Source organism: Carlito syrichta, unplaced genomic scaffold (assembly GCF_000164805.1).
Source record: "Carlito syrichta isolate Samal-C Ts95f unplaced genomic scaffold, Tarsius_syrichta-2.0.1 Scaffold307152, whole genome shotgun sequence".
NCBI lineage: Eukaryota > Metazoa > Chordata > Mammalia > Primates > Tarsiidae > Carlito > Carlito syrichta.
This window is the reverse complement of record NW_007251248.1, coordinates 172,406-181,115: the sequence shown is the minus strand read 5'-3', so window position 1 is coordinate 181,115 and position 8,710 is coordinate 172,406. Positions and strand designations below refer to the sequence as shown.

At 51.4% G+C, this 8,710-nt stretch overlaps 1 long non-coding RNA gene across 1 annotated transcript; it reads left to right on the top strand.

The window, feature by feature from the left end:
• The first annotated feature begins 145 nt into the window (after window positions 1-145).
• LOC103266339 lies at window positions 146-843 on the top strand. The gene is made up of 2 exons (XR_504695.1): window positions 146-275; window positions 458-843. It is a non-coding gene; the product is annotated as an uncharacterized LOC103266339 (long non-coding RNA).
• Window positions 844-8,710: the final 7,867 nt, after the last annotated feature.

Genomic DNA, 8,710 nt, shown 5'->3' with positions numbered 1-8,710 from the left:
GTGTGTGGAGCGGGGAGGTGGAGCGTGAATGCCCGCTGAAGACGGGGCACTGGGGAGCCACAGAAGGTTCCGGAGCAGGGAAGGCCGTGCGGCTGGTGACCCCGCCCTCCCGCCGCAGGATCCTGTACACCACCTACTACGAGTCCATCCTCCACTCGGGCCCCTTCTTCGGCTACTACTTCTTCAACGGGCTCCTGGCGCTGCTGCAGGGGCTGCACGTGTTCTGGTCGGGCCTCATCCTGCGCATGCTCTACAGCTTCATGAAGAAGGGCCAGGTGCGCCGGGCAGGGGGCTCGCGCGGGCGTCCGGGGGGCCCAGCCGTGGCCCGCGCCTTGCCATTCCCTCCTCCCTCCCCCCCTTCCCTCCCCTTCCCTCCCTCCGCCTTCCCTCCTCAGCCACCCTCTCCTCTGTCTTGCTCTTCCCGGCTCTGAGCGCCCACCCGCTCCCCGTTCCCCAGATGGAGAAGGACGTCCGCAGTGACGTGGAAGAGGCAGACTCCAGCGAGGAAGAGGAGGCAGCCCAGGCACCTCGGCAGCTGAGGAACGGGGCAGCCCCCACCGACGGCCCTCGGAGCCGGGCAGCGGGGCGGCTGGCCAATGGGCACACGCCGGCCACATAGCCAGCCAGGGACTGTCCGCCAGGGGTGGCCGGACAGGTGGCGCCGGGGCCACTGCCGCGGAGACAGGGAGGGCCCCAACCCGGGGTGGGCTGATGATCTGTCTTCCGCCCCTCATCTCGCCCACCCCCGTTTCCCTCTGCGCAACTGGACTGAGCCGGCCTGCAGCCTGGGGGGCGTGGGAGCCCCAGGTGGCAGGGGTCCAATAAAACTTGAACGGAGCCGAACTCGCTGGCTGAGAACTGGGTCCCTGTCAGAGCTCCTTCTCCGTCCCCGAGACCCCCGAGGAAGCCAGACTGCTACTTACATACCCCACTGACGGGGTGCTCACTGCCACCCAAGGATGAGTGCCCACCTCAGGGGCCCCGGATGGCTACAGAGCACGGGGGCTGATCCCCCACCACCTTCAGACAAGCCCGAGGCCTCAGCCAGCCCCTCAGGCCACCTCCCTCCTCCCCTGGGTCAGCGTCTCATAGACCCCCTGACAGACCAGAAGGTACTGACTTCAGAAAGGTCAAGTCCTCTATCCAAGGCCCCATGGACCAAGCTGGGAGGTGGGGGCGTGCCTGTCCACGCAGCCTCTGCTCAAAGCTGGCCAGATCCTACCTTCATGGCCCCTGGAGACTCCCTGGGGAACAGTGGAGAGGGAGGGGTAAAATCCCACAGGTTTCCCAAGGGTCCAGCTGGGGGAGGTTGCCACCTCTTCAAGAGCTCCAGAAGCTGGGCTCGGTGGCTCAGCCTGTAATCCCGTGCTTTGGGAGGCTGAGGTGAGTGGATTGCCTGAGCCCGCGGGTTCGAGACCTGCCTGGCCAGCGAGACCTCATCTCTACAATAAATCAAAAAATCAGCCGGGCGTGGTAGCGCCTGCCTGTAATTCCGGCTACTTGGAAGGCTGAGGCGGAAGTAATCGACGAGGTCGAGGCTGCCGTGGTCGGGAGCGGCCACTGCACTCCAGTCTGGGCGACAGAGTGAGACTCCAATTCAAAAAAGAAAGAAAGAAAGCTCCAGAAATAAAGAAATTGCACCATAGCAAGTGTTGGAGATGGGCCAGGCGGGCAGTGATCTCACATAAATTATTTCAGAAAGTATAATCGGTACAACCACCTCGGGAAACCACTCAGCATTGTATGCAATTGTCAACCTTTTATACAGTCCAAAAGCACCTCTAACAATATGTTATGTAGGCATGAATCTCTAGGTAGCAGAACTATAATAAACAAAATTAAATGCAAAATTCAAAGCAGAGAGAAGTTACCTTGGATCTGGGAAGGCAGGGGGGTGGGGTTCGGGTGGATATAAATCACTGTCCCTGCTGTGGTTTTCTTGTTTGGGGATTTTTTTGTTTTTGTTTTGAGCCAGGGTCACAGTGTGTCACTCAGGCTGGAGTGCAATGGCAGGATCATGGCTCATGGTAGCCTCCAACTCCTGGGCGCAAGTGGTCCTCCTGCGCCTCCAGAGTAGCTGGGACTACAGGCTTGTGCCACCATGGCCAGCTAAGTTTTCTTGTTTGTTCTTGTAGAGACACTGTTGTCCAGATTGGTCTCGCTCAAGCGATCCTCTTGCCTCTGCCTCCCAAAGTGCTGGGATTTCAGGCTCGGTTCTGACTTTTGAAGTGAGCTGTAGTGACATACTCATTACACTATTAATGCATCCAATTGCTAAAGGATATGTAAAAAGACAACCTACAGAGTAAGAGAAAATAACTTGCACACCATATATCTGAAGAGAATCTGGTATCTAGAATATATAAATAATGCTTGGCTGGGTGTGGTGACTCACATCTGTAATCTTAGCGTTTTGAGAGGACAAGGCAGGCGGATAACTTGAGCCCAGGTGTCTGAGACCAGCCTGGGCAACATTGCAAGACTTCTCTCTATAACAAACAACAAAATTGCTTACAACAAAATCCCAGTTTAAAAAAATGAGCAAAATTCAGGTGTGTTTGAATGTGTGTGGTTAGGGTTCAATAAATAAGCTGTAACCTCTTGAATTAAAACCCAGTTTAGCCTCCTGGAAAAGAAAAATGGGCAAAGAACTTGAACAGACATTTCTCCAAAAAAGGAAGAAAAAAAAAAGACGTCCAAACAGCTAACAAGCACATGAAAAGATCTTCAACATCATCATTAAGGAAATGCACATCAAAATCACAATGAGATATCAATGAAATCTCACTTCACGTCCACAAGGGTGGGTAGAGCTTAAAAAGTGTTGGTGAAGCCGGGCTCGGTGGCTCAGCCTGTAATCCCGCACCTTGGGAGGCTGAGGTGAGTGGATTGCCTGAGCCCGCGGGTTCGAGACCCGCCCGGGCAACTTGGCGAGACCTCATCTCTACAATAAATCAAAAATCAGCGGGGCGTGGTAGTGCACGCCTGTAATTCTGGCTACTTGGAAGGCTGAGGCGGAAGGATCGCCGGAGCCTGGCAGGTCGAGGCTGCAGTGGCCATCAGTCTGGGCGACGGAGTGAAACTCCAATTCAAAAAAAAAAAAAAATAATAATAATAAAAAATAAGTGTGGGTGAGGACGTGGAAAAACGAGAATAACTCATATTCATTGCTGGTGGACATATAAAATGGCTGATTTCCATGGAACATAGATTCCTCAAAAACTTAAACATAGCATTACCATAGGATCCAGCAATTCCGCTTGTGGGTATGTACCCAAAATAGCTGAAAGCGAGTACTCAACAGGTGCCCATGAATGTTCATAGCAGCACTAGTCACAGTGACCAAAAGGGGGAGCCACCCCAAATGTCCAACAGGTGAATGCGTGAATGAATGAATGAATTGTGGTTTATCCAAACACTGGAATATGATTCGGCCAAAGGAGGGAGGCTCTGACATTGACTACAGTGAGGATGGGCCTTGAAGACATCATGCTCAGTGAGAGAAGCCAGACACAACAGGGTGTCAATGTTATGATTCCATCTGTATGAAATATCCAGGAGAGGTAAACCTATAAAAATAAAGTACATATTTATAGTTGCCAGGGCTCAGGAGAGGGGAGTTGTGTTTTGGAATGATGGAAAAGTTTTATAGCTAAAGTTGTGGTTCCACAACATCGCACATGTACTAAATGTCACTGAATTGTCCACTTTAAAATGATTAATTTTATGTGGTGTGCATTTCACCTTAATAAAAAAATGCATGAAAAAAGGAATTTGCATAAACCAATAATTAACAGTGTCTCGTGAAACAAGGATTATGGGTATTCCAACTCCATGTACCTGGCCTTCTCCCATGTGTTCACCCTCATTCCCTCCCAAAACAACCCCCCCCCCCAAATCTTCATGAGTCAAAATAAATAATAGTGGGCCAGGCACCGTGGCTCACACCTGTAATCCCAGCACTTTGGGAGGCTGAGGTGGGAGGATTGCCTGAGCCCAGGAGTTCGAGACCAGCCTGTGTAATAGAGAGACCTCGTCTCTATAATAAATTAAAAAATTATCCAAGCATGGTGGTGCACACCCGTGGTCCCAGCTACTCAGGAGGCTGAGGTGGAAGTATTGCTTGAGCCCAGGAGGTCAAGGCTGTACTGGCCATGATCATGCCACTGCTCTCCAGCCTGGGCAACAGAGTAAGACTGACTAAAAAAAGAAAGACGTTATAATGAACATTAGGAAAGAGACCCGAGTTCAAGTCCAGCCTGAATAACATAGCAAGAGCTCATTTCTACTTTTTAAAAAGTTTTTTTAAAAGAAAAATCAGGTAATTTATCTCTGAACTGATGGGCTCACTTCTGACATCGGTGCTTGTGTTTCCATGACATGATATAGGTACTCTGTGAAATCTGATGTAAAAATGATTGAGCTAAAAAAAAAAAAAATGGACCAGGGCACCCCACGCCATACCCTGCAAGTCTGTAAACAAGAGCATTATTAGAAGCTAAATCGATCTTAAGAAAAACGGCAAGCCGGACTCAGTGGCTCAGCCTGTAATCCCGTGCCTTTGGGAGGCTGAGGTGAGTGGATTGCCTGAGCCTGCGGGTTCGAGACCCGCCCGGGCAACTTGGCGAGACCTCATCTCTACAATAAATAAAAAATCAGCTGGGCGTGGTAGCGCGCGCCTGTAGTTCCAGCTACTTGGAAGGCTGAGGCGGAAGGATCGCCGGAGCCCAGCAGGTCGAGGCTGTGGTGGCTGGGAGCGGCCACTGCACTCCAGTCTGGGTGACAGAGTGAGACTCCGACTCAAAAAATAAAAATAAATAAACAAAACAGCTAACAATGCATTCATTCACCCATTGGACATTTGGATGGCTCCCCCTTTTGGTCACTGTGACTAGTGCAGCTTTTGATTTTTGTAGAGAGGATGTACCTCATCTCTCCAAAAATCAAAAAATTAGCCCATCACTTTGGGAGGCTGAGGTAAGAGGATCACTCTGAGTCCAGGAGTTCAAGACCAGTCTGGGCAACATAGCATGACCTCATCTCTACAATAAATTTTAAAAAGTACCCTGATGGGATAGCATGTGTCTGTAGTTGTAGCTACTTGGGAGGGTGAGGTGGAAGGATCGCCTGAGCCCAGGATCCAGGAGATTGAGGCTGCCATGAACTGTGATCGCGCACCACTGCGCTCCAGCCTGGACAACAGAGTGAGATCCCAACTCAAAAAAAGAAAAGAAAAATCTTTTGGGGAGGAGACCTGAGGCAGTTGTCCCTAAAAAATTTTAAAGTTCAGAAATGAATGGTGGTGATGGTTTCATGACAGTGTGAATGTACTGGATGCCATTGAACTACACACTTGGAATGGTTTAAATGGTCAATTTGTCGCTATATTTAGGTACAAAGCTGTTTTATTTGTTTGAGTCAGGGTCTCACTGTGTTGCCCAGGCTGGAGTGCAGTGGCACCATCAGGGCTCACCACAGCCTCGACCTCCTGGGCTCAGCCAATCTTCCCGCTTCAGTCTCTTGAATAGCTGGCACTACACGTGCACCACACTACCCAGCTAATTTTTATTTTTTTAATTTATTTATTTTGAGTTGGAGTCTCACTCTGTCGCCCAGACTGGAATGCAGTGGCCGCTCCCGGCCACCGCAACCTCGACCTGCTGGGCTCTGGCGATCCTTCCGCCTCAGCCTTCTGAGTAGCTGGAACTACTAGGCGTGCGCTACCACGCCCAGCTAATTTTTTTTTAATTTATTGTAGAGATGAGGTCTTGCCAAGTTGCCCAGGCGGGTCTCGAACCTGCGGGCTCAAGCAATTCACTCACCTCGGCCTCCCAAAGCACGGGATTACAGGCTGAGCCACCGAGCCCAGCCCCAGCTAATTTTTAGATTGTGTGTGTGTGGGTGGGTGGGGTGGTCTCTCTATATTGCCCAGGTTGGTTTCGAACCCCTGGACTCAAGCAATCCTCCAGCCTCGGCCTCCCAGATTGTTGGGATTACAGGTGTGAGCCACCACGCTCGGCCTGCATTTACACAGATTTAGAAAACACAACACTGAAGGAGGTCACTGGATTGGAAAGAGCCAAGACGAAACGCTCAGAGAGCGGGGAGACACGTGGTCAACCGAGCCCGGAGGCCACCAGGGCTAGCTGGTGACGGGGACCGGCACGGGGAGCAAGTGTCCTCTGGGGGCGACTTGCAGCCTGCCGCTGTCTTTGTGGGATGGAAGAGCGTGCAGGGAGTCTTGGCCACACCCGTCCCTCTGCTCACCCATCCTTGCCGCAGAACCAGCGACATCGCTGGGAAACCAGAAGCCCGCGGAGGGGACTTCCAGAGCCGCCACCCCCACTATCCTCAGACCCGCAGCAGGACTCAGAGGCCGTAGCTCTTCCTTCCTGCTGCTGGAGCAACAAATTTGCCCGGAACCCAAGCCACACCCGGCCTCCTCTGCCAGCCCCCGCCCACCCCAGCAGTGCACCCCTCAACCCCGGGTCATCCCTGTCGGCACACAGGTGTGTTGGTGCCACTTGCATGCATTGTTCTGTTTGAGTTATTGAGGAGAAATTCACACCATGTCAAACTAACCGTTCCCAAGTAAACAGGTTGGGCGTGGTGGCTCACGCCACTCATTCCAGAACTTTGGGAGGCCGAGGCAGACGGAAGGCTTGAGCCCGGGAGTTTGAGACTCATCTGGGCAACATAGTGAGACCGCATCTCTACAAAAATCAAAAAAATTAGCCAGGTGTAGTGGCAAGCCCTGTAGTGCTAGCTTGGGGGTGGGGGGAGGGTGCTGAGGCAGAAGATCGGCCTGAGCCCAGGAAGCCAAGACTGTGGTGACCCGTGATTGTGCCACTGCCCTCCAGGCTGGATGGCAGACTGAATGAGACCCTGACTCAAAAACAAACCAAGAAATCACTCAGAGCTGGGCGCCATCTCACGCCTGCAATCTCAGCAACTCCCACCTATTCTGGAGGCCTAGGCAAAAGGACTGCCTAAGCCCAAGAGTTCAAGTCCAGCCTGGGCAACATAGGAAGATCCTTGTTTCAAAGAACAAATACAAAACCAGAAAATAAATAAGTCCGTGGTATTGGATACATTCACAGCGCTGTGCAACCATCCCTATTATCTAGTTCCAAATAATCATCACCCCCAAAATCCCCAAATAAAAGCCCACACTCATGAAGCAGTTGTTCCCCACTTCCTATGCTCCCCCTAACCCTGGCACGCACGAATCCGCTGTTTCTGTGGATTCACCTGTTCTGGATGTTTCGTCTCAAGGGGCTCACAGACTGTGACCTTGGGGGTCTGGCATCTCTCTGAGCATGCTGTCCTCGAGGTCCTTCCATGTTGTAGCCTGTGTCAGAGTGTCCTTTCTTTTCGGGGCTGAGTCATATTCCGGTGTGTGAATGGACGACATTTTGTGGACCCATTCATCTGTTGATGGACATTTGAGTTGCCTCCGCCTTTTGGCTACAGTGAATTCAACTGTGAAGAAGTTCAGGATATGCCACCCAGCCAGGCTCGGTGGCTCAGCCTGTCATCCCGCGCTTTGGGAGGCTGAGGTGAGTGGATTGCCTGAGTCCGAGGGTTTGAGACCCGCCTCGGCAACTTGGCGAGACCTCATCTCTACAATAAATCAAAAATTAGCTGGGTGTGGTTGTGCGCACCTGTAAGTTCCAGCTGCTTGGAAGGCTGAGGCGGAAGGATCGCCGGAGCCCAGCGGGTTGAGGCTGTGGTGGCCGGGAGCGGCCACTGCACTCCAGTCTGGGCGACAGAGTGAGACTCCAACTAAAAAAAAAAAAAAAAAAAAGAATATGCCACCCAAAATACGCCACTCTGGCATATTACTACTTAGTTCCAAAACATCCAAAATGTAGTTTTTAAAGTGCTTTAAAAAGGCTGGGCACAGTGCTTATACCAGAAATCCCAGCAATTTGGGAGGCCGAGGCAGGAGGATAGCTTGAGGTCAGAAGTTCAAGACCAGCCTGGGAAAGGAGACCCCCATCACTATAAAAAATACAAATACAAATAATAAACAATAGGAACAGGCTGGGCATGGTGGCTCACACCTATAATCCTGGCATTTGGGGAGGCCGAGGTGGGAGGATTACTTGAGCCCAGGAGTTCAAGACCAGCCCAGGTGACATAGGGAGACCTCATCTTTTAAAAAACGTTTAAATTAGCCAGGTGTGATGGTGTGCGCTTGTAGTCCCAGCTCTTTGAGGAGCTGAGGCAGAGGGAGGTGGGGTCTGTGGTGAGCCGTGATCATTCCACTGCACTCCAGCTTGGGCCCAACAGAGTGAGATTAAGAACAGATAAATCTGGACAACCCCCTCGGGTTCCCTCGCACTGTGGGAGCTTTTCTGTCCTCTTAATAAAGGGACAGGGTTTCCTTTTGGAGTCATGACCATGTTTTGTAGCTAGGTAGACGTGGTGGTTGCACAATGTGGTGAATGTGATAACGACTAGTGGATTGTAAATTTTCAAATGGTTAATGGTTAATTTTATGCTGTGTAAATTTTCCTCAATTAAAAAAAAAAAAAAAAGCTGGGCTCAGTGGCTCAGCCTGGCATCCCGCGCTTTGGGAGGCTGAGGTGAGTGGCTTGCCTGAGCCCGCGGGTTCGCGACCCACCTGGGCAACTTGGTGAGACCTCATCTCTACAATAAATCAAAAATTAGCCGGGCATGGTAGTGCGCGCCTGTAGTTCCGGTT